This window comes from Monodon monoceros, unplaced genomic scaffold (assembly GCF_005190385.1).
Source record: "Monodon monoceros isolate NGI ecotype Baffin Bay Population unplaced genomic scaffold, NGI_Narwhal_1 Super_Scaffold_22, whole genome shotgun sequence".
NCBI classification, from domain to species: Eukaryota; Metazoa; Chordata; class Mammalia; order Artiodactyla; family Monodontidae; genus Monodon; species Monodon monoceros.
Window position 1 is genome coordinate 74,575,747 of NW_021703779.1, and position 22,931 is coordinate 74,598,677.

Here is a 22,931-nt window from a genome sequence, read left to right on the forward strand (position 1 = left end):
AAAAAACTAAAAATAGAATTACCATATGATCCAGCAATCCCACTACTGGGCATATACCCTGAGAAAACCATAATTCCAAAAGAGTTATGTACCACAATATTCATTGCAGCACTATTTACAATAGCCAGGTCTTGGAAGGAACCTAGATGCCCATCGACAGATGAATGGATAAAGAAGTTGTGGTACATATATTCAATGGAATATTACTCAGCCATTAAAAGGAACAAAATTGAGTCATTTGTTGAGATGCGGATGGATCTAGAGACTGTCATACAGAGTGAAGTAAGTCAGAAATAGAAAAACAAATATCGTGTATTAATGCATGTATGTGTAACCTAGAAAAATGGTACAGATGAACCGGTTTGCAGGGCAAAAGTTGAGGCACAGATGTAGAGAACAAACAAATGGACACCAAGGGGGGAAGCCATGGGGGGATGTGGGTGGTTGTGGGATGAATTGGGTGATTGTGATTGACATGTATACACTGATGTGTATAAAATTGATGACTAATAGGAAACTGCTGTATAAAAAAAATAAATAATATAAAATTCAAAAAATAAAGAACCATGAGTTCTAAAAAGAAAGTCAATGCTTACTTTCTACCATGATATGCAATTATATTTTTTAAGCTATCGAACTGAAACATAACAGCCATCAGCTTTGTATTCAAGTGTGCCACTTAAATAATACTATTTTCATAAACTTATCAAACAGATTAAATAGTCCTAACAATTCTGTTTTCTATTTAAAAAATACTTCTCTAACAAAAACACTAACAGCATTAGACATAAATACTAAAATTTACCACTTCACCTCGTGTAGATAATTGAGCAAATCTTTGCCGTTAACCTTTGCTACTTCTTGAGCTTAAATTCCAATCATTATAATCACTACCTTGAATATATTCTCCACTACCTTGCTCCTACTCACTTAGCAGAACTACAACACTGGTTTAATACAACACTTAGTGTACACAATGCCTTCATGTAGGAAACTGAATGTGGCTGGAGAAAAACAATAATGCTTAGTGCCCTCACATTAAATTCCTGACCATGAACCTCAAGTGGGCATTAAATGATGGCCAGCAATCATAACTGAATTTCTATGGTACTTTCATTCTCCCACTCTCGTAAATAATTATTTCATACTTTCTCTTCTCTCTATAAACCTCCAACGCCTCCTTCTATGTATCCTAATTCCCATCTATTAACCTTGCTTCCTACTTCACAGAGAAAACTGAAGCAGTCATAAGAGAACTTCCACAGGCTCTCACTACCCCTTCTACCTAACTACCTGCATCTGTGCCCATATATTCTGCCTTCTTTTGTGTTACTGAATACAAGGTCCATGTTCCTAGCTAAGGCCAGCCCCTCCACTAGTGTATGAGATCCCAAACCCTGTCAGCTACTAAAGGATATTTTTTCCAGAAATCCTTCTCCTTCCAGCCACCCCTCAATCAGCATGGAAAACATGTTGCTATTTCCCTTATTTTACCAAAACAAAAGAAAATTTCTTAACTCCACTTTCCCCTTCAGCTACTGTTGCATTCCTGTCCTTCCCTTTGCAGGAAAATTCTCTGAAAAAGTTACGTACAATCCTTTTTCCTAATTCCTCTACTCAAATTTTTTTTTCTTGTTTACTTTTTTAAGTTTTATATTGAAATAAAATGTATACAAAAGTTGAAGGAATTACACAAAGAACACCTTTCAGCCAAATTCACCTTTTCCAATTCTCTCTTGGATCCACACCAATTAGAATTTTGCTATCACCTCACCATTGAACTACTCTTTTTAAGGTTATTAGTGGAACTGCACCCTGCTATACCTAATGATCCTTTTTAGGGCCTCATCATACCTGATGCATCAGCAGCATTTAACATAGTCGATCATTTCTTTCTCCATTAAACACTTTCTTCATTTGGCTTCCAAGACACTCAATTCACCTACTTCCTGATTAGTGTCTTTCCCTCAGACTGCTTTGCTTTTACGCCCTCATCTTCTTGACCTCTTAGTACTGGAGTACCCCAGCAATCAGTCCTTGGACCTCTTCTCATTTCAATCCACACACTTTTCCTAGGTAATCTCATCTAGTGTCATGACCTTAAGTATCATCTGCTATATAATAATTTGTCTGGTATTTGTGCCTCACTCCTGGGAGGGAACCTCTAAACCCTTGGATTTTCCCACATGAAAGAACTGTCCTTGTTATTCATGATGGGCCAAGATAATTTATGTTAACGAAGTCACTCAAAGTGAGCTCCTAGATAAGTTATACTAATGAGATGATTCAGAATGGGGACAGGCACACCAGAAAAAACAACTTTAGAATTAGTGGGTTGGCAGTTTAAACCGCATGATATCAGCCTTACATACCAGGAGGAAGGTCAGAGGTTGAGTTCAATCACATAGTCATTGAATCAATCAGTCATGCCTAATTGTATCTTTATAGACATCCCAATAAAACCCTGGACAGTGAACCTCTGGAGGTTCCTTGCTGGTGAACACATTGATGTGCTGGGAGATGACACACCCTGATTTCATGGGGAGAGGGCATGGAAGCACTATGTTCAGGACTCTCTCAGACCTTGCCATATGGGTCTCTTCATCTGGCTGGTCCTGATTTTTATCTTTTACAATAAACTGAAATTGTAAGTATAGTACTCTCTTGTGTTCTGTGAGTTGTTCTAGCAAATTATCAAACCTGAGGGCAGCATGGGAACCCCCAAATTTGTAGCCAGTTGGTCAGAGTATGAGTGGCCTGGGGACCTGAAATTATGGCTGGCATCTGACAGGAGAGCCATTTTGTTGGGAACTGTGCCCTGAACTTGTGTGGTACGTGATAATGCCAGGTGGTTAGTGACAGAATTGAATTGCAATATTGCCACATCAATATGCTGACAAGTCTCAGATTTATAGCTCCAGCCTGGACCTCTCCCTTAACACCATACTCATATATCCAATAACTTATTAGAAGTCTCACTTGGATGTCTAAACAACTAAAGTTTAACGTGTTCAAATCTAAATCTCTTATCTTCCCTCTCTCTGAAATTTGATTCACTGAAATTCTTTCTTCCCTATTTCCATTAATAGCCATTCCATTTTTCTAGCTGTTCAGAGCAAAACTTTTCATTAACTATTAGAGAATATTAATAATTTAATGCAATTATTTTGCACAAAACCATGTAAAGCCTCACTTATTTCAGAGTAAAAGCCCTAATTCTTGGAATAGCCTACTAGACTTTGCATTATTTGGCTCACCAACTTCTTCTGACCTCAAGTCCTGCTAATCTTGCACTTTTGCTCACACCATTCCAGCCACGTGGGCCTCCTTTCTATATTTTGAAAACTACAGTCTTGGTACTACTTCAGGGATGTCTGTTCTCTCTGCCTGGAATGTTATCCTAAATCCACATGGTTAGTTTCCTTATCTCCTTCAAGACTTTACTTAAATGCATCCTTATAGGCAGATCGTCTCTAAACAGGCAGTTAAAAATTGCACAATCAACTCTCTGTCTCTCTGCTCTATTTTTATTTCTTTATAACATATTTAACCATCTAATATTCTAAAAATTTATTTTATTTCCTGTATTCCCCCGTTAGAATGTAAACTTCATTATGGCAGAGATTTTTATCTAAAACAGTACTTAGCACATTATAGGTACTCAGTAAATATCTGTTGAATGAGTGATTCAATCTCTAAAGTGTTTCTTTTCCAAACAAATGTATGAGATGTAATTTGTCAAGTATGATGGAAAGAAATAGCTTAAGTTGAATCTTAACATTTTAAGTGATATCTGAAAGGTTGAAAATGTTGAAAAGTAGATCAGTGGTGTACTATTTTTAATTATATTTACCTTATAAGATGTGTGGCATTGACTTATTTCTACTTTAAGAAATAATGTTCCACTGACACAGAACATGATAATCAAGGGAATCAAGTCCATATCTATATCTCGCTAGATTCAGGTAGTGTTTTTTTCAGTGTAATAGCAAACTGCCAAACAATCATCCACACTGCTAAATTGATAATGCTGTTTGGTTTTAAGAAGTCCTATATAACCTGATGTTTAATAACTAAGTGTCCTAATCCAGTTTGTCTGTTAACAGTAAATGGATGTTTTGGTGAAGACATAGCCAAAGTGTCAGTAATATTCTCAATAAAATATTTCTATCATTTTGTTACATTGTCAATTGATGTTCTCTCATGTGATAATGTGATAATTTTTGAAGCAAATAATTTCTTTCTACATACAATGTATATTAAAATTTATATATGTATATATAATAAAGTTGTTATAATAGTCTAAATAATAATATAGTTTTAAAATATAGTCTAAAAGTTTGAGATGTAGTTTTCAAGCTTAATAATCACTTTGCTCACTCTAAAATCCAATATCCCTTCCTAAATTTAGAAAGAATACAAACATTGATATTTTTAAAATTTGTTTCCTTCTCTTTCAAGCATACTCAACTACAGTGTAGCATTTTCATATTAAGTCAGTAGAATTGTGACTGGCATTAGTTGGCAAGAGTTGGAAAAAAATATAAAGCAGACCAGGTAGACAAGTTGTACTCCACAATGTTCCTATGCTAAATACTGAGAAAATGAACCTTTACTTTAGCCAGCTAAAACTGGCCTATGCATTTAACTTATATTTTGTGGCTAAGTTACAGCAATTCAAAAGCCAAAATCTCTTGAAATATTCAATAAATATGAACTAAGTCACTTCCTACAAGAACTGAGAAGTGGGCCTAAAATAACTACCTCTTTTAGAGTTCCAGTCTATCACCCATGAGCTGAAAATGAATCTTCTGTTCCTTCTTCATGTAAATTGAAAGTATCTATTTGAATATGATTTACACACTAGAATGGACCTTTTTAGCTTATCCTATGATAGCTATAGTCCTTTGTTTCCAGATTCTCTTTTTCATCATTTTATTGACAGGCTTAGTTTCTCCTTGATACACACATATAATATTCATTACTCTTCCAAGGAATCATGGGCATGCCTCTATCATCTAATATGTGAGAAGGACGAAAAAAGGTGGCTATCTGAATTATAGCCTTGCAGTACATTTCACCTTGTGTGAATGTCCTTTTTCTTTTTCAGTTGTCTCCAGGTCAGGTGATCTATTTTGTTCTTCTAATTGGTGAATTGAAAATTTCAAAATTTTCAGGTACTATAAAAAATTGAACTTATATATTAATTAAGTAAAACATCTTTGTTTAACAATTTTTCATCTATACCAAGGCTAAATAAATGCTGATTACATTGCATCTAATCTAAATAATGGTTTCAAATATCACTGAGGGTCTTTAACATGAATACATTGGACAAAGATCTATAAGAAATCATTTCTATTTATTTGGAATTGCATAAGAGATAAGTATAACATCTTAGAACAAAATTCAATACAGACATATGATTATGGAATAAAGGAAGAGAGAGAGATGCTTTATAGTAAACAGAGTCCTATGCTTGAGTACTTGAGCTTGAGCTGCATATTTTTGACATTTACTAGCTGAATCACTTTTCACAAATAACTTATCATCTTCTCAAATCTTTGTATCTTTGCCAGTAAAACTGGAATTATAACACCTCACCAGAATTATATACCTCACAGGATTATACTGAGGATTAATGTAGTTTATGTACATCAAAGTGATGTGAAAATTTGTAAATACTATACAAATGAGGATTTTACAACTATTAATGCTATTTGGTTTTAAGAAGTCCTATATAACCTGATGCTTAATAACTAAGTGTCCTAATCCAGTTTGTCTGTAAACTCGAGTTGCCCAGTAAACTCAAATGGATTTCACAAATAACTTTTATAGTGAAGTAAAAAATAGTTGATTTTCCTAAAAGAATATTGTCATATCTGTTATTTGTTGGGAAGATTGATATTCCTAGTTTACTCATTCACCAATGTTTATATAACAAGTCTTGAAGATGAGCAGCTTCTGTGGAAATTTTCATCATTCCTTAATACAGACAGCACAAGTAGAATGGCCATGTTATCTGTTAGACAAACATTTGTTGAGTATCTATCATGTGCACAGCACTTCTCAGGTTTTACAGAATACATAAAAAAGTTTGAGATCTGATTGAATAACCATAACTATATTGATACAATTTTTACACAGGTTATCTATTATTATCTAATTGTCAAATCCAGTTCACACATTTCAGTTCCTGTTTCCTTTGATCTCCCCATCGTATTTGTCACTATTGGGTTTCCTCTCCTTCATGAAACTACCCCTTCCCTTGGTTTCTAGAAAATAACTCTCTTGGTTATTCATCTCAGTGACATTTGCTTGCCTCTTTGAATGTTTCCCAGGTTATGGCACTGACTTACTCCAATTTTACATACCACCATGATGATCTCATTTATTTCCATACCTCTGCTAACTATACATTGATAACTCCCCCATTATATATCTCTAGCTAGAATTTTCTAAATTCAGTTCTTAATTTTCAATTACTTAATAGACCTATCTTCCTCATTTTTTTCCATGAGAACCTCAAAATACCATTTAAAATTCCCCCTCTCTTAAACAATCTACTTTTAATACTCCATTCCTTATGTCACTCGATGGCACCACCCTCAGCCCAATAATCCTTGTTACAAATTTCTAGCTCCATGCAGGCAGGGACTATTTCTTGGATTCTCAACACCATATCCTGAGCACCAAGCACTGTGCCTAACATAGCAGGTGCTCAATAAAAATTAAAGAATGAATGAATATTTGAATGAATGAAATAATGAATCATCAACTCTTTGTTTTCCTCACTCTCCATATGTAACCAGGTATTAAGTCCTACTGATCCTATCTATGAAACATCTCTTATATTCATCCTTTCTTCTCTATTTTCCCTTACTTTAGTTTATACCTCAGACAGTCATAGTTCAAATTCAAACTTGAATGCTTATTGCTTATATACTGGGCTAATTACTCAGTGTCTCTTAACCTAAGTTAATCCATCTAAAAATATAGCAATCTCATACAATAGTTGTGATGATGAAATAAAAAGTAACCATCATAATGATGTCAGCAGGATGGCAGATTAGGAAACCCTGGACCCTCCTTTCCCAACAAATACACCAATTTAGCAACAATTCACTGACAAATTCCCTTTGTAAGAAATCCAGAAATTAACTGAAAGGCTCATGCACTTCAGGTGAACATTGAAACCAGGTTCACTGAAGTTGGCAGGGAGGCTGAGGGTATCCTCTCACCAGAGGCCCTGTACCTTGTGCAGTACCACAGGATCAGAAAGATACCCCTGAGCTCCAAGTTTCTTCCAGGGTATGGAGGTGATTGGTCCTAACATACAGTAACCCAACTTCTCCAAGAGGGCTACACAGAAGACTGGTTTCTGTATTGCCAGTCTTGGAGCTCTGACTGATATGGTATAGTCTAGACATCTGAGGGATAATAGAGATAGCAGCTCAGACTAGTAATACCATAGAGCCTTCACCCTGCTCAGCATTGAGTGAATGGATGAAAAATACCAGCTCTCAGCAATTCTCTGGGGAAAGAGCTGATCCATGTGTCTAGCATCCTAACTTCTCCAAGGCTGTCCAAAGAATTAGCATCCATTTTGCCAGTCTTAGAGTTCTGATGGGTCAGGCAGTCTAAATACCTGGTAAAGAACAGACAAGGCAGAATGGACTGGTAGTTGCTGTATGTCTTCCCCCTGTTCAGGACAGAGAGAGCCAATAAAAAATACAAGCCCTCAGCTTCCCCACTGAGGAGGGCAAAAGTTGCTCCATGTGTCCAATACCCCAACTTCTCCAGGCCTATGCAAAGAAGAGGGATCTGACTTGCCAGTCTTGGAAGTTTGACAGGTCTGGCATAGTCTAGGTGCCTGGTGGAGAATAGAGATAGAGCTATATACTCCTAGACACCATAGAGCCTCCCACCTGCTCAATAAAGAGCAAGCAAAAACTAAAATAAAATTAAAATCCCATAGCTGCCTGCTTCTCCCTGAGGAGAAAAGGAGTTGACAAAGGTCCCCAAAATCACTGGTTAGGCTGATTGGGTGGGGTCTTCTCCACTACAAGGTCAGTACATAAAGAATGAGAGAAGAGCCTACATTGTCTAATGTACAGACACCAATACAGATACAAGGAAAATGAAGTATCAGGCAAAGATGTTTCAAACAAAGAAACAAGGTAAATCTCCAGAAATAAAATCCTAATGAAATGGAGTTATATGATTTATGTGATAGAGAATTCAAAATGACTATCATAAAGAGGCACACAAAGTTCAATAAAACAATGCATGAACAAAATAAGAATTTCAAAAAAAAGATATAAAATATTTTAAAAACAAAACAAAAATCATGGAGTTGAAGAATACAATTACTATACTGAAAAACTGACTAGAAAGGTTTGACATCAGACTAAATCAAGCAGAAGTAAAGATCACTGAACTCAAAGAGAAGTCATCAGACTCAAGCACCAAAAAGAAAAAAAGAATGAAACAAAATGAATAAAGCTTAAAGGGCTTATGGTACATCAACAAGATGACCAATTACACATTACAGGAGTCACAGAAGGAGGAGAGAGAGAGGAACAAAAAGTGTTTCAAAGGAATAATGACAGAAAACTTCTGAAATCATGGGAAGAAAATTGACATCCAGATCCAAGATGTCCAAATTACACTAAAAAAGACGAATCTAAAGAAATCCGCATCAAGACACATTATAATCAAATTTCAAAAAGTCAAAGACAAAGACAGAATTTTGAGAGAAGCAAGAGAAATACAAGTCTTTATGGGAGCCCCATAGATATATCAGTGGATTTTTAAGCAGATACCTTGCATGCCAGAAGTACTGGGGAAAAAATGTCAACAAAGAATACTATACTCAGCAAAGCTGTACCTCAAAAATGAAGGAATGATAAAGAATTTCCCAGACCAAAAAAAAAAAAAAGCTGAGAGTTCATCATCACTCAATCTACCTTACAAGAAATGCTAAAAGGCATTCTTCAAATTGAAACAAAAGGATGCTAAAAAGGAGCAAAATAACATAAGAAAGTATGAAACCCATTGGTGAAGGAGAATATATACACAAACAGAATTCTGAATTACTATAATGGTGGTCAGTTAATCAATTTTAATTCTACAATAAAAGTGAAAAGGCAAAATAATTTAAAACACATATAAATAAAATATGTTAAAATATATGTAATATAAAAAATGTAAATTGTGACAACAATAACAAAGAGTGTGTGGACAGGAGAATTTAAATTGTAGAGCTTTTGTATGTGCTTGGACTTAAGTTTTTAGTTTAAAATGGACTGCTATAAAGATATATTTCATAAGCACATTGAAACAACAGCAACAAAAATACCTATACAAGTTACACAAAGAAAAGGAGAAAGGACTCAAAGCACATAAATACCAAAAAAAAAAAAAAAAATTCAAAACAAAAATACAAACTCACCCACAAAGGAAGATGGCAAGAGTGGAAGAGAGAAACAAAAGAAATACAAGACCAACAGAAAAATATTAACAAAATGGCCATACTAAATGCTTTCATATCAATAATTACTTTAATGGAAATTGGTTCACCTCTCCAATAGAAATACATAGTATGGAAGAATAAATTTAAGAGAAAAAAAAGACCCAATTATATGCTGTATAAAAGAATTACACTGTATATTTAAGGACACACATAGGTTGAATGTGAAAGAAGGGAAAATGTATTCCATGAAATTGGCTATGAAAAGAGCAATGGTGGCTAGACATATATAAAACAAAATAGACTTTAAGTCAAAGAAATACCACAAGAGATAAAGAAGGATAATATATAATGATAAAAGGGTCAGTTCACTAGGAAGATATAATAATTATAAATATATTTGTAAATCCAACATAAGAACACCTAAATACATAAAGCAAACATTGACCAAAATGAAGAGAAGGGTATAAAGCATTACAAAAAATACTAGGAGACATCAATACCCAACTTTTAATAATGGATAGGACACCCAGACAGAAAATCAACAAGAAAACAGATGACTTGAACAACACAATAGATCAAATGTACCTAAGAGATATGTGCCAAACATTCCATCCCACAGCAACAAAATACACATATTTCTCCAGGCTATTCACATAATAGGTCACAAAACAAGCCTTAAAAAATTAACAATATTAAAGTCATATCAACTATCTCTTCTAACCACAATGGAATGAAACTAGAAATCCATAAGAGATGGAAAATGGAAATTCACAAATATGTGTTAATTAAAGAACACACACTAGAACAACCATTGGGTCAAAGAAGAAATCAAAAACAAATTTAGAAAATACATTGAGACAAATGAAGATAAAATTCTACATTGCAAAACAGATGTAGTAACATAAGTACTACATTAAAAAAAAGAAAAATCTCAAACCACCTGACTTTATACCTACAGGAATAAGATAAAGAAGAAAAAACTAAGCTAAAAGTTAACAGAAGGAAATAATTAACAAAGAATAGAGCAGAAATAAGTGAAATAAAAATCAGAAAAACAATAGAAAAAGCAACAAAACTAAGAGTCACTTTTTGACAAGATAAACAAAACTGAAAAATGCTTATATGTGAAGAAAAAAAAGGAAAGACAAATGAGTAAAATCAGAAATAAAAAACAGATATAACAATTTATGACACAGAAATAAAAAAGATCCTAAGAGATTACTGTGAACAACTATATATCAACACACTGAATAATGTAGAAGATATGGATAATTTCTTAGAAATATGCAACCTATCAAAATTAAACCATGAATAAATAGTAAGTCCGAACGTACCTAATACCTGGTAGGGAGATTAAAACAGTAATCAAAACCATCCCAACAATAAAAATTTCAGAACCAGAATACTTCATTAGTGAATTCTACAAATTTTTAAAAGAGAACTAACACTGATATTTGTCAAACTCTTCCAGAAAACTGAAGAGGAGAAAACACTTCCAATGTCACTTTACAAGGCCAGTATTACTCTGATACCAAAGACAGACAAACAAAACAAAGGACAATAAAACTATCAGCCAATATCCTTGATGAACACAGTTACAAAAATCTTCAACAAAATAATAGCCCACACATTCCAACAGCACACTGAAGGGATCATACACCATGACCAAGTGGGACTTATCCATGAGATGACAGAATGGTTCATATATGAAAATCAAGTAATATGATATAAGAGGTTAGCATAATAAAGAATTAGTGAGCTCACCCCATCTTACATAAACACCAAAATCACAACCAACTGCTGAACAGCCATTGACAAAAAAATTCTGGAACCTACCAAAAAAAGATACCCTACATCCAAAGGCAAAGAAGAAGCCACAACAAGACAGTAGAAGGGGTGCAATCTCAATAAAATCAAATTCCATACCCACCGAGTGGGTGACACACAAACTGGAAGACAATTATACCACAGAAGTTCTGCCACAGGAGTGAAAGTCCTGAGCCCCACGTTAGGCTTCCCAGCCTGAGTATCTGGCAATGGGAGGAGGAAAACCCAGAGAATCTGGTTTTGAAGGCCAGTGGAGTTTGATCTCAGGAATTCCACAGGGCTGGAGGAAGGAGAAACTCCACTCTTGGAGGGTGCACACAAGGTTGTGTGTGCACCAGGACCCAAGGAAAAAAGCAGTGACCTCATAAGAGACTGGGCCATACCTACCTCTAGTATTGGAAGGTCTCCTGCAGAGGTGGGGGGCAGCTGTAGCTCAAAGGGGGGACAAAGACACTGGAAGTGGTAGATCTGGAAGTACTCATTGGCATGAGCCCTCCCAGAGGCTGCCATTAACCCCACCCTACAACCTATAGGTTCCAGTGTTGGGATGCCTCAGACCAAAAAGCCACCAGGGCAGGAACACAGCCCTACCCATCAGCAGACAATCTGCTAAAAGTCTTCCTGAGCACAGCCCTGCCCACAAGAGAGAAAAAACCCACTTCCGCACACCAGCACACAGGAACCAACCCCTCCCATCAGGAAGTCCCCCAAAGACTCTTTGACAGCCTCATCCACCTGAGGGAAGACAGCAGAAGCAAGAAGAACTACAACCTGCAGACCACAGAATGGAAACTGTAACCACAGGAAGTTAGAAAAAGTGAGATGGCAGAGGAATATGTCTGAGATGAAGGAAGAAGATAAAACCTCACAAGAACAATTAAGTGAAGAGGTTGATAGGCAACTAACCAGAAAAAGAATTCAGGATAATGATAGTGAAGATGATCCAAGATCTCAAAAAAGAATGGAGGCAAGGATCGAGAAGATGCAAGGAATATTTAATACAACCACGAAGAACTAAAGAACAAACTAACAGAGATGAACAATACAATAACTGAAATGAAAAATAAACTAGAAGGAGTCAAAAGCAGAATTACTGAGGCAGAAGAATGGATAAGTGACCTGGAAGACAGAATAGTGGAAATCAGTGCCACTGAATAGAATAAAGAAAAAAGACTGAAAAGGAATGAAGACAGTCTAAGAGACTTCTGGGACAACAATGAACACACCAACATACACATCATAGTGTTCCCAGAAGGAGAAGAGAGAGAACAAGGATCTGAAAAAAAATTTGAAGTGATAACACCAGAAATTTCCCTAACATGGGAAAGGAAATAGCCACCCAAGTCCAGGAAGCACAGAGAGTCTGAGGCAGGATAAACCCAAGGAGGAACACACTGAGCCACATAGTAATCAAATTGACAAAAATTAAAGACAAAGAAAAAATATTAAAAGCAGCAAGGGTAAAACAACAAATACCATACAAGGGAACTCCAATAAGGTTAACAGCTGATTTCTCAGCAGAAGCTCTGTAGGCCAGAAAAGAGTGGCACAATATATTTAAAGTGATGAAAGGGAAGAACCTACAACCAAGAATACTCTCTCAGCAAGGCTCTCATTCAGATTTGATGGAGAAGTCAAAAGCTTCACAGACAAGTACTAGCTAAGAGAATTCAGCACCATCAGACCAGCTTTGCAACAAATGCTAAAGGAACTTCTCTAAGCAGACAAAAAAAGGCCACAACTAGAAACAGGAAAATTACAAATGGAGAAGCTCACCAGTAAAGCAAACATAAAGTAAAGGTAGGAAATTATCCACACAAAAATATTATATCAAAACCAGCAATTGTGAGAAGAGGCGAGCCCAAATGCAGGATATTGGAAATGCATTTGAAATTAAAAGACAAACAATTTAAAACAATCTTGTTTACATACAGAAGGCTACATCAAAATCTCATGGTAACTGCAAAGTGAAATTTTACAGTAGATACACACACAAAAAAATAAAAAGGAATCCAAACAGAACACTAAACTTAGTAATCAATTCACAAGAGAACAAAAGAGGAAGGGAAGAAAAGAGATCTACAAAAACAAATCCAAAACAATTAACAAAGTGGCAATAAGAACAAACATATTGATAATTACCTTAAATGTAAACAGATTAAATACACTAACCAAAAGACATAGACTGGCTGAATGGATACAAAAACAAGACATGTGTATATGCTGTCTACAAGAGACTGACTTCAGTTCTAGGGACACATACAGACTGAAAATGAGGGGATGGAAAAAGGTATTCTATACAAAAGGAAATCAAAAGAAAGCTGGAGTAGCAATACTCATATCCGAAAATATAGACTTTAAAATAAAAACTGTTACAAGAGACAAAGAAAGACACTACATAATGATTAAGGGATAAAACAAAGAAGAAGATATAACAATTATAAATATATATGCACCCATCATAGAAGTACCTCAATATATAAGGCAAATACTAACAGCCATGAAGGGAGAAATCAACAGTAACACGATAATAGTGGGAGACCTTAACACTGCACTTTCATCAATGGACAGATCATCCAGACAGAAAATCAAAAAGGAAACACAGGCCTTAAATGACACATTAGACCAAATGAACTTAATTGATATTTATACAATTATTGATATTTATACAATATTTATATAATTATAATTTATACAATTATTCCACACAAATGCAGCAGAATACACATTCTTCTCAAGAGCACATAGAACATTCTCCAGGAGTGATCACATGCTGCGGCACAAAGCAGCCTAGGTAAAATTAAGAAAACTGAAATCATATCAAGCATCTTTTCCAGCCACAACACTATAAGATTAGAAATAAACTACAAGGGAAAAAAAAACGTAAAAAACACAAGCATGTGGAGGCTAAACAATATGCTAACAAACAACCAATGTATCACTGAGGAAATCAAAGAGGAAATCAAAAAATACCAAGAGACAAATGAAAATGAAAGCAAACCCTCCAAACCCTATGGGACCCAGAAAAAGCAGTTCTAAGAGGGAAGTTTATAGCAATAAAATCTTACCTCAGGAAAGAAGAAAAATCAAAAACAAACAACCTAACTTTACACCTAAAGCAAATAGAGAAAGAAGAAAAAACAAACCCAAAAGTTAGCAGTTGGAAAGAAATCATAAAAATCAGAGAAGAAATAAATGAAACAGAAAAAAAAGAAAACAAAAGATCAATTGAACTAAAAGCTGTTTCAAAGGAAAAGATAAACAAAATTGACAAATCTTTAGCCAGACTTAACAAGAAAAAGAGGGAGAGGGCTCAAATCAATAAAATTTGAAATGAAAAAGGAGGTTACAACTGACACCGCAGAAATACAAAGCATCCTAAGAGACTACTACAAGCAACTGTATTCCAATAAAATTGACAACCTGGAAGAAATGGACAAATTTGTAGAAAGGTACAATCTCCGAAGACTGAAACAGGAAGAAATAGAAAAATATGAACAGACCACTCACAAGTACTGAAATTGAAACAGTGATTAAAAAACTCCCAACAACAAAAAAGTCCAGGACCAGATGGCTTCACAGGTGATTTCTATCAAACATTTAAAGAAGGCTAACACCTATCCTTCTCAAACTCTTGCAAAAATTGCAGAGGACGGAATACTCCCAAAGTCATTCTATGCAGCCAACATCACCCTGATACCAAAACCAAAGATACCACACACACAAAAAGAAAATTATAGACCAATGTCACTGATGAACATAAATGCAAAAATCCTCAATATAATACTAGCAATTTGAATCCAACAATACATTAAGAGGATCAGACACCATGATCAAGTGGGATTAATCCCAGGGATGCAAGGATTTCTCAAAATCCACAAATCAGTCAGTGTGATACACCACATAAACAAATTGAAGAATTAAAAATATTATTTCATATTTTCATTTCAATAAATGCAGGAAAACCTTTTGACAAAGTTCAACACCTATTTATGATAAAAACTCTCCAGAAAGTGGGCGTAGAGGGAACATACCACAGCATAATAAAGGCCATATATGGCAAACCTACAGCTAACATCATACTCAACTGTGAAAAGCATTACAACTAAGATCAGGAAGAAGACAAGGATGCCCACTTTCGTCACGTTTATTCAGCATAGTTTTGGAAGTCCTAGCCAAGGCAATCAGAGAAGAAAAAGGAATAAAAGGAATACAAATTGGAAAAGAAGAAGTAAAACTGTCACTGTTTGCAGATGACATGATACTACACATTGAAAATCCTAAATATACTAACAGAAAACTACCAGAGCTCATCAGTGAATTTGGTAAAGTTGCAGGACACAAAATTAATACACAGAAATCTCTTGCATTTCTATACACTAACAATGAAAGATCAGAAAGATAAATTAAGGAAACAATCCCATTTACCATCACATCAAAAAAACAAAACACCTAGGAATATACCTACCTATGGAGACAAAAATCCTGTACTCAGAAAACTGTAAGACACTCATGGAAGAAATCAAAGATGACACAAACAGTGAAACATATACCATATTCTTGGATTGGAAGAATCAATATTGTCAAAATGACAATATTACCCAAGGCTATCTACAGATTTAATACAATCCTTATCAAATTACCAGTGGCATTTTTCACAGAACTAGAACAAAAAAAATATTAAAATTTGTATGGAGACATAAAAGACCCTGAATATCCAAAGCAATCTTGAGAAAGAAAAATGGAGCTGGAGGAATCAGGCTCCCTAACTTCATACTATATTACAAAGCTACAGTAATCAACACAGTATGTTATTGGCACAAAAACAGAATTATAGATCAATGCAACAGGATAGAAAGCCCAGAAATAAGTCCACACAGCTATTGCCAATTAATCTAACACAAAGGAGGCAAGAATATAAAATAGAGGAAAGAAAGCCTCTTCAATAAATGGTGCTGGGAAAACTGGACAGCTACATGTTAAAAAATGAAATTAGAACACTCTTTAACAGCATACACAAAAATAAACTCAAGATGCTTTAAAGACCAAAATGTAAGACTGGATACTATAAAACTCTTAGAGGAAAACATAGGCAGAACACTCTTTGAAATAAATCACAGCAAGATCTTTTTTGATCTACTTCCTAGAGTAATGGAAATAAAAACATACAAATAGGACCTAATTAAACTTGAAAGCTTTTGCACAACAAAGGAAAACATAATCAAAACGAAAAGACAACCCACAGAATGGGAGAAAACATTTGCAAGCAGTGTGACCAACAAGGGATTAGTCTCCAAAGTTTACAAAGAGCTCATGCAGCTCAATATCAAAAACAAACAAACAACAAAATCAAAAAATGGGTGGAAGATCTAAATAGACATTTCTCCAAAGAAGACATATAGATGGCCAAGAGGCACATGAAAAGATGCTTAAAATCACTAATTATTAGAGAAATGCAAATCAATACTACAATGAGGTATCACCTCACACTGGTCAGATGACCATCATCAAAAAATCTACAAACAATAAATGCTGGAGAGGGTGTAGAGAAAAGGGCACCCTCCTACACTGTTGGGGGGAATGTAAATTGCTACAGCCATTATGCAGAACAGTATGGAGGTTCCTTAAAAAACTAAAAATAGAGCTAATCATGTAATTCAGCAATCCCACTCCTGGGCATATATCTGGAGAAATACATGGTTCAAAACAATACATGTACCCCAATGTTCATGGCAGCACTGTATACAATTGCCAAGACATGACAGCCACCTAAATGTCCATCAACAGATGAATGGATAAAGAAGATGTGGTACATATATACACTGGAATATCACTCAGCTATTAAAAAGAATGAAATAATGCCATTTGCAGAAACATGGATGGACCTGGAGATTATCGTCCTAAGTGAAGTAAGTCAGACAGAGAAAGACAAATATCATATCACTTATATGCCAAATCATAAAGAAAGATACAAATGAACTTATTTACAAAACAGAAATAAACTCAAAGACTTAGAGAATGAACTTATGGTTACTAGGGTCGAAGGGTAGAGGGGAGGGATAGATTGGAAGTTTGGGATTGGCATGTACACACTACTATATTTAAAATAAAATGCCTTTCCGTGAAAAAAAACATAATAAAGAATTAAAATCACATAATCATCTCAATAGATGCATAAATGTTGCTTAACCAAATTCAACACCATTTCATGCTAAATAATCTTAAAACCTAGAATAGAAGAAATGCATTTCAACATAACAAAGGCGATATATGAAAAGTCCATAGCTGTACTCATACACAATTATGAAAAACTGTCCTTCCCTTAAGATCAGGAACAAAACAAGATGATCAGTCTCACCACTTATATTGAAAACAATACTGGAAATCCTAATCAGAGCAATTAGGCAAGAAAAAGAAATAAAAGGCATCAAAACCATAAAGGAAGAAGCAAAATTGTACCTGTTTGCATATGACATGATCTTATATGCAAAAAACCTTTTAAATCTGTTTTTTTTAAAAAAAACTGTTAGAATTAATAAATAAATTCAGTAAAGTTGCAGGATAAAAAATCAACATACAAAAGTAAGTTCCATTATAATACTCTAACTGTGAACTATCTAAAGGAAAATTAGGATAACAATTCCATTCACAATAGCACAAAAAATAATAAAACACTTAGTAATAAAGTTAATTAAGAAGGTAAAAAACTGTCTCTATGCACTAATAATGAGCTATCAGAAAGAGAAGTTAAAAATCGATCCCATTTACAATTGCATAAAGAAGAATAAAATACGTAGGAATAAACATAACCAAGAAGGTGAAATATCTGTATGGTGAAAACTATAAGACAATAAAAAAAGAAAATGAAGAAGATGCAAATAAATGGAGAAGTATCCCATGCTCATGGATTGGAAGAATTAATTTTGTTAAAATGTCCATGCTACCCAAAGCAATCTACAGATTCACTGTAGTCCTTATCAAAATTTCAATGGTATTTTTCACAGAAAGAGAACAAACAATTCTAAAATTCGTATGGAGTCACAAAAGATGCTGAATAGCCAAAGAAATCTTGAGAAAGAACAATGCTGGTTATATCACATTCCCTGATTTCAAACTATATGATAAAGCTATAATAATCAAAAGAGTGTGGTATTGGCATAAAAGGACACATACATCAATTAATTTGTAAGAAAGGAGCCAAGAATATAAAATGGGGAAAGAACAGTATTTTCATTAAATGTTGGGAAAACTGGATAGCCTCCTGCAATGAATGAAACTGGACCACTATGTTACACTGTACACAAAAATTTAGTCAAAATGGATTAAAAACTTGAATGTAACACATGAAACTATAAATTTCTAAAAAAAAAAAAGAAAGGAAAGGTGGTAACCTCACTTCCATTTAACTTAGTCATATTTTTGTGGATCTGACTCCAAAGGCAAGGGAAACAAAAGCAAAAATGAACAAGTAGGATTATATCAAACTAAAAAGCTTTGGCACAGAAAAGGAAACCATCATCAAAATGAAAGGCACCATAATGAATGGGAGTAGATATTTGCAAATTATGCATCTGATAAGGTGTTAATATCTAAAATATATAAAGAAGCTGTAGAACACAATATCAAAAAAATGACCCAATTAAAAAATAGGGAGAAAATCCAAATAGACATTTTTCCAGAGAAGACATACAAGGGCCAACAGGCACATGAAAAAATGTTCAACATCACTAATTATTAAAGAAATTAAACCTCCAGTGAGATATTGCTTCATACTTGTTAGAATGGTTATTATCATAAAGACAAAAAATAACAAATGTTGGAGAGGATGTGGAGAAAAGTAAACTGTCATACACTGTTGGTGGAAATATAAATTTGTGCAGCCACTATGGAAAACAGTATGAAGGTTTCTTAAAAAATTAAAAACAGAACTACCATATCATCCATCAGTTTTGCCTCTAAGTATTTATTTAAAGAAAACGAAAACACTAATTCTAAAAGATATATGCACCCCCGTGTTCATTGTAGCATTATTTACAACAGTTAAGACATAGAAACAACCCAAATGTCCATCGATGGATGAATGGATAAAGAAAATGTTTCATCTATATATCTATAGATAGATATAGATATAAATATATAGATATATAGATATGCAACAGAATATTATTCAGCCATAAAGAATGAAACTTGCCATAGGGCCTCAGGGCATTATGCAAAATGAAATATGTTAAACAGAAAAAAATAAATACCATATGATCACACTTATATATGGAATCTGTTTGTTTGAAAACAAACAAACAAAAAAAATGAGCTCATGGATATAGTGAACATATTGGTGGCTGCCTGGGGGTGGGGGCGAAATAGGTGAAGGGGGTCAAAAGGTACAAATTTACAGTTACAAAATGTATGTAATGAGGTTGTAGTGTACAGCATGGTGACTATAGCTAATAATATAATACTGTATTGAAGATTTGAAAGATGCTAAAAGTAAATCTTAAAAGTACCTAACACAAGAAAAAATAATTTGTAACTATGTATGGTGATAGATGTTAACTAGGTTTATTGTGGTGACCATTCTGCAATATATACAAATATCAAATCATTATGTTATATACCTGAAATTAATGCTATATGTCAATTATACCTCAATAAAACAAACAGGAAATCCTATAGCAAACATCATCACTAATGGTATAAAATTATAAGCAGTACCACTAAAATTAATGTCAAAATAATGTCACTGCCCACTTCCACTGTAACTATTACAAACTGTACTAGAATTTGTAGGTAATATCATAAGAAAAGAAAAATAGTTGCATATGGATTTGAAAGATGCATTTTATTGTATGTAAATTTTACAGCAAAAGAAAAACAAACTGTAAACAAATACTGAGTTCTAGTTAATGATATTCACACTGAAGTATTTTGGAGAAGTACTAATGCCTGCAATTTACTTTGAAACTGCACCAAAAACAGAAAAAAAGATATATTTATAGAAAGACAGAAGGGTTGATAGATGGATAGATATGAGCTAAAACAACTATAGGGAAATGTTAATATTGATGGGTGTAAGGTGGATATATAGTGATTCACTGTAAAATCCATTCAAATATGCTGTATGTTTGGAAATGGTTCATAATGAAATATTGTAAAAATTATTATAGAAACCTAAAGTTTTTAAGTGTATGTAAGACAATTTTGATAAAAACAAAAAGCACTGGGTGCAGAAAGGGAGTAACATGCTAAAAACGCTTCTTATAAAATTTTGTAATTGAAAAAGTGTGCTATTTGTACAGGACAGACACAGATTAATGAAACAGAATAGAGAACAGATATAAATATAAGTATATATGGGAGCTTGAAAGCAGCATTTCCAATCAGTGGAGAAAGAGTACAGTTCAATAAATAGTGTTGCGACGATTGACGTTTTTACCTGCTGGGGAAAAGTAGAAATATATTCCTATTTCAGATCATACATATGATATAAATTCCAGCTGCATTTTTAAAAAATTAAATTAAAAGCAATTAACAAGTATTATAAAGCAAAAACACACAACTATTGGGGGAAAAATATAGGAGACTGGTCATTAGGTTCTCAGGAAATAACAAGATTTCTTTGACAAGGCACAAACAAATTTAAGAAAAAAACTCTGACCACGCCAAAACATAACTTATATATGAAAAGAGACACTGAAAACTTTATTAAAGGACTTGAAACATACTTGCAAAGGATATTTACTACATATACAAAAGACAAATTAGAAGTAGTCAGAATTTTAAATGAACTTAAGCAAAAAATAATAATAATAATACAATAGAAAATCAAAGGGTGCAATAAATGAGAAATGCTCAGGAGAAAATTTTACTGAATGACCAGTAAAAGCAAAACAAAATATTAATCTCCAGAAATCGGAGAAATGAAAATTAAAACAGTAGTAAAATACCACTTCTCAGCTACCAAATAGGTAAAAAGAAAATTAATTATGAAAAAAAAGTGTTGAGGATGTAAAAAAACATGAACTCTCCATGCTATTGACCAGAATCTAAATTGGTATAACTGCTTTAGAGAGCAACTTTAAAATATCTATTAGAAATGAATACTGTCATCCCCTAAACCCATAAATTCTTCTTGCCGTTAAATACTCTACAGAAACTTTTGCATTTGTGCAACAAAAAATATGTACACAGGGCCACTGCCCTTAATAGTAACAAGTAGAATTAACCTATATGTTCTTCAACAGGGGAATGAGTAAGTAAACTGTATTTGTTCAAGGAATTACTACTTAGCAGTTGAAAAGGGGAAGGAAACAAGAACAAAGAGGCCTTCAATCTTATTTGTAATGAACTATTGGTTTATATAAATATCGAAGGCACAAAGAAGAAAATGTTAACATTTGTTAACTCTGGGACTCATCATGTACATGGATGCTTATTACACTATTCAGTTATTTCCTATAATTTTAAACATTTTTTAATTGGCCACAAGATAAAGAAAACAAAGAGGAAAAAAGAATGTCATAAATCCTTGTAAGAAATAGTTTATCTCTTCTCCTGGGCCATTTCTCCATCTACTCTGTTACTTACCCTCCCTGCTCAATCCATTTCTCACTCAAACACTCTTAATCCATTTGTCAGATGACCTGAATGCAAAGTACTGCAGGGAGTTTTCTAAAGAAACTGAGCAAGACAAAGAATAGGCACTGTTTGATATCTTTGCCTTCTGAGAACATTTACCCTTAAAACAGAGAACACATAGAACACAATAAGATGTATACCAAACATTTAAGTACAGCATTTTTAATAATCTAAAACTAGAGGCAAACAAGTCATATAAAAATAATACTGTTGTCTAGATTCAGTAAATATATATTTAGGAAAAAATTTTAAATGAAAATTGACCCCATTATGCAAATTATTATTTTAATAATGTAGTACTACAATATAATGTTACTATGCAAAACAATATAGTTTGGAAGATTAAAGAAATGACTGTAATAAAGTGCTTGAATGTATTTGGCAAGAGAAGTGTTTTTAATTTTGTCTAAAAAATATTTCCCTGGATATGCCTATATTTCATTGTACTACTCTGAAGATGTCAGCAAGTTAAAGATGATTAAATACCGGAACATTCAAAATCATTTCTCAGATGCAATCATGTTTTCAAATATCCTCTGAGTATTATTTTCATTATTGAAGAAAAACCTTGAAATGTAAGGGAGGATAAGCAGTGCCATAGCCTATGTGTGGATATACCATTTTCAGTAATCTCTTATCTCCATGCCTCAAAAATGGCACGAAAACTAAACTTGACTGCAAAAGGCTGAACAGAGCAGAAAATATTCCTCCACAAAAATGTACCACAAAATTTCATTAAAACAAAATTTTAGCCTAGCATATAAAAGATGTAGAATACCCTGCCTCTAACAAGCTAGCCAAAATTTCTGCATCTGAAAAGCTAGTTAAATTTCTAAATAAAAGAGCAACCAGAAAGCTTCTTTCTCTTGATCTACAATACTTTTCCAAATGTAGTCTGAGTAGTTTGAATAAATGGAAGAATATTTACTCACTTCTTTAAATAAACTTGCATAATTTATGTGAGAGAAAAATGTTAGATAGCAACTGAAGGAGT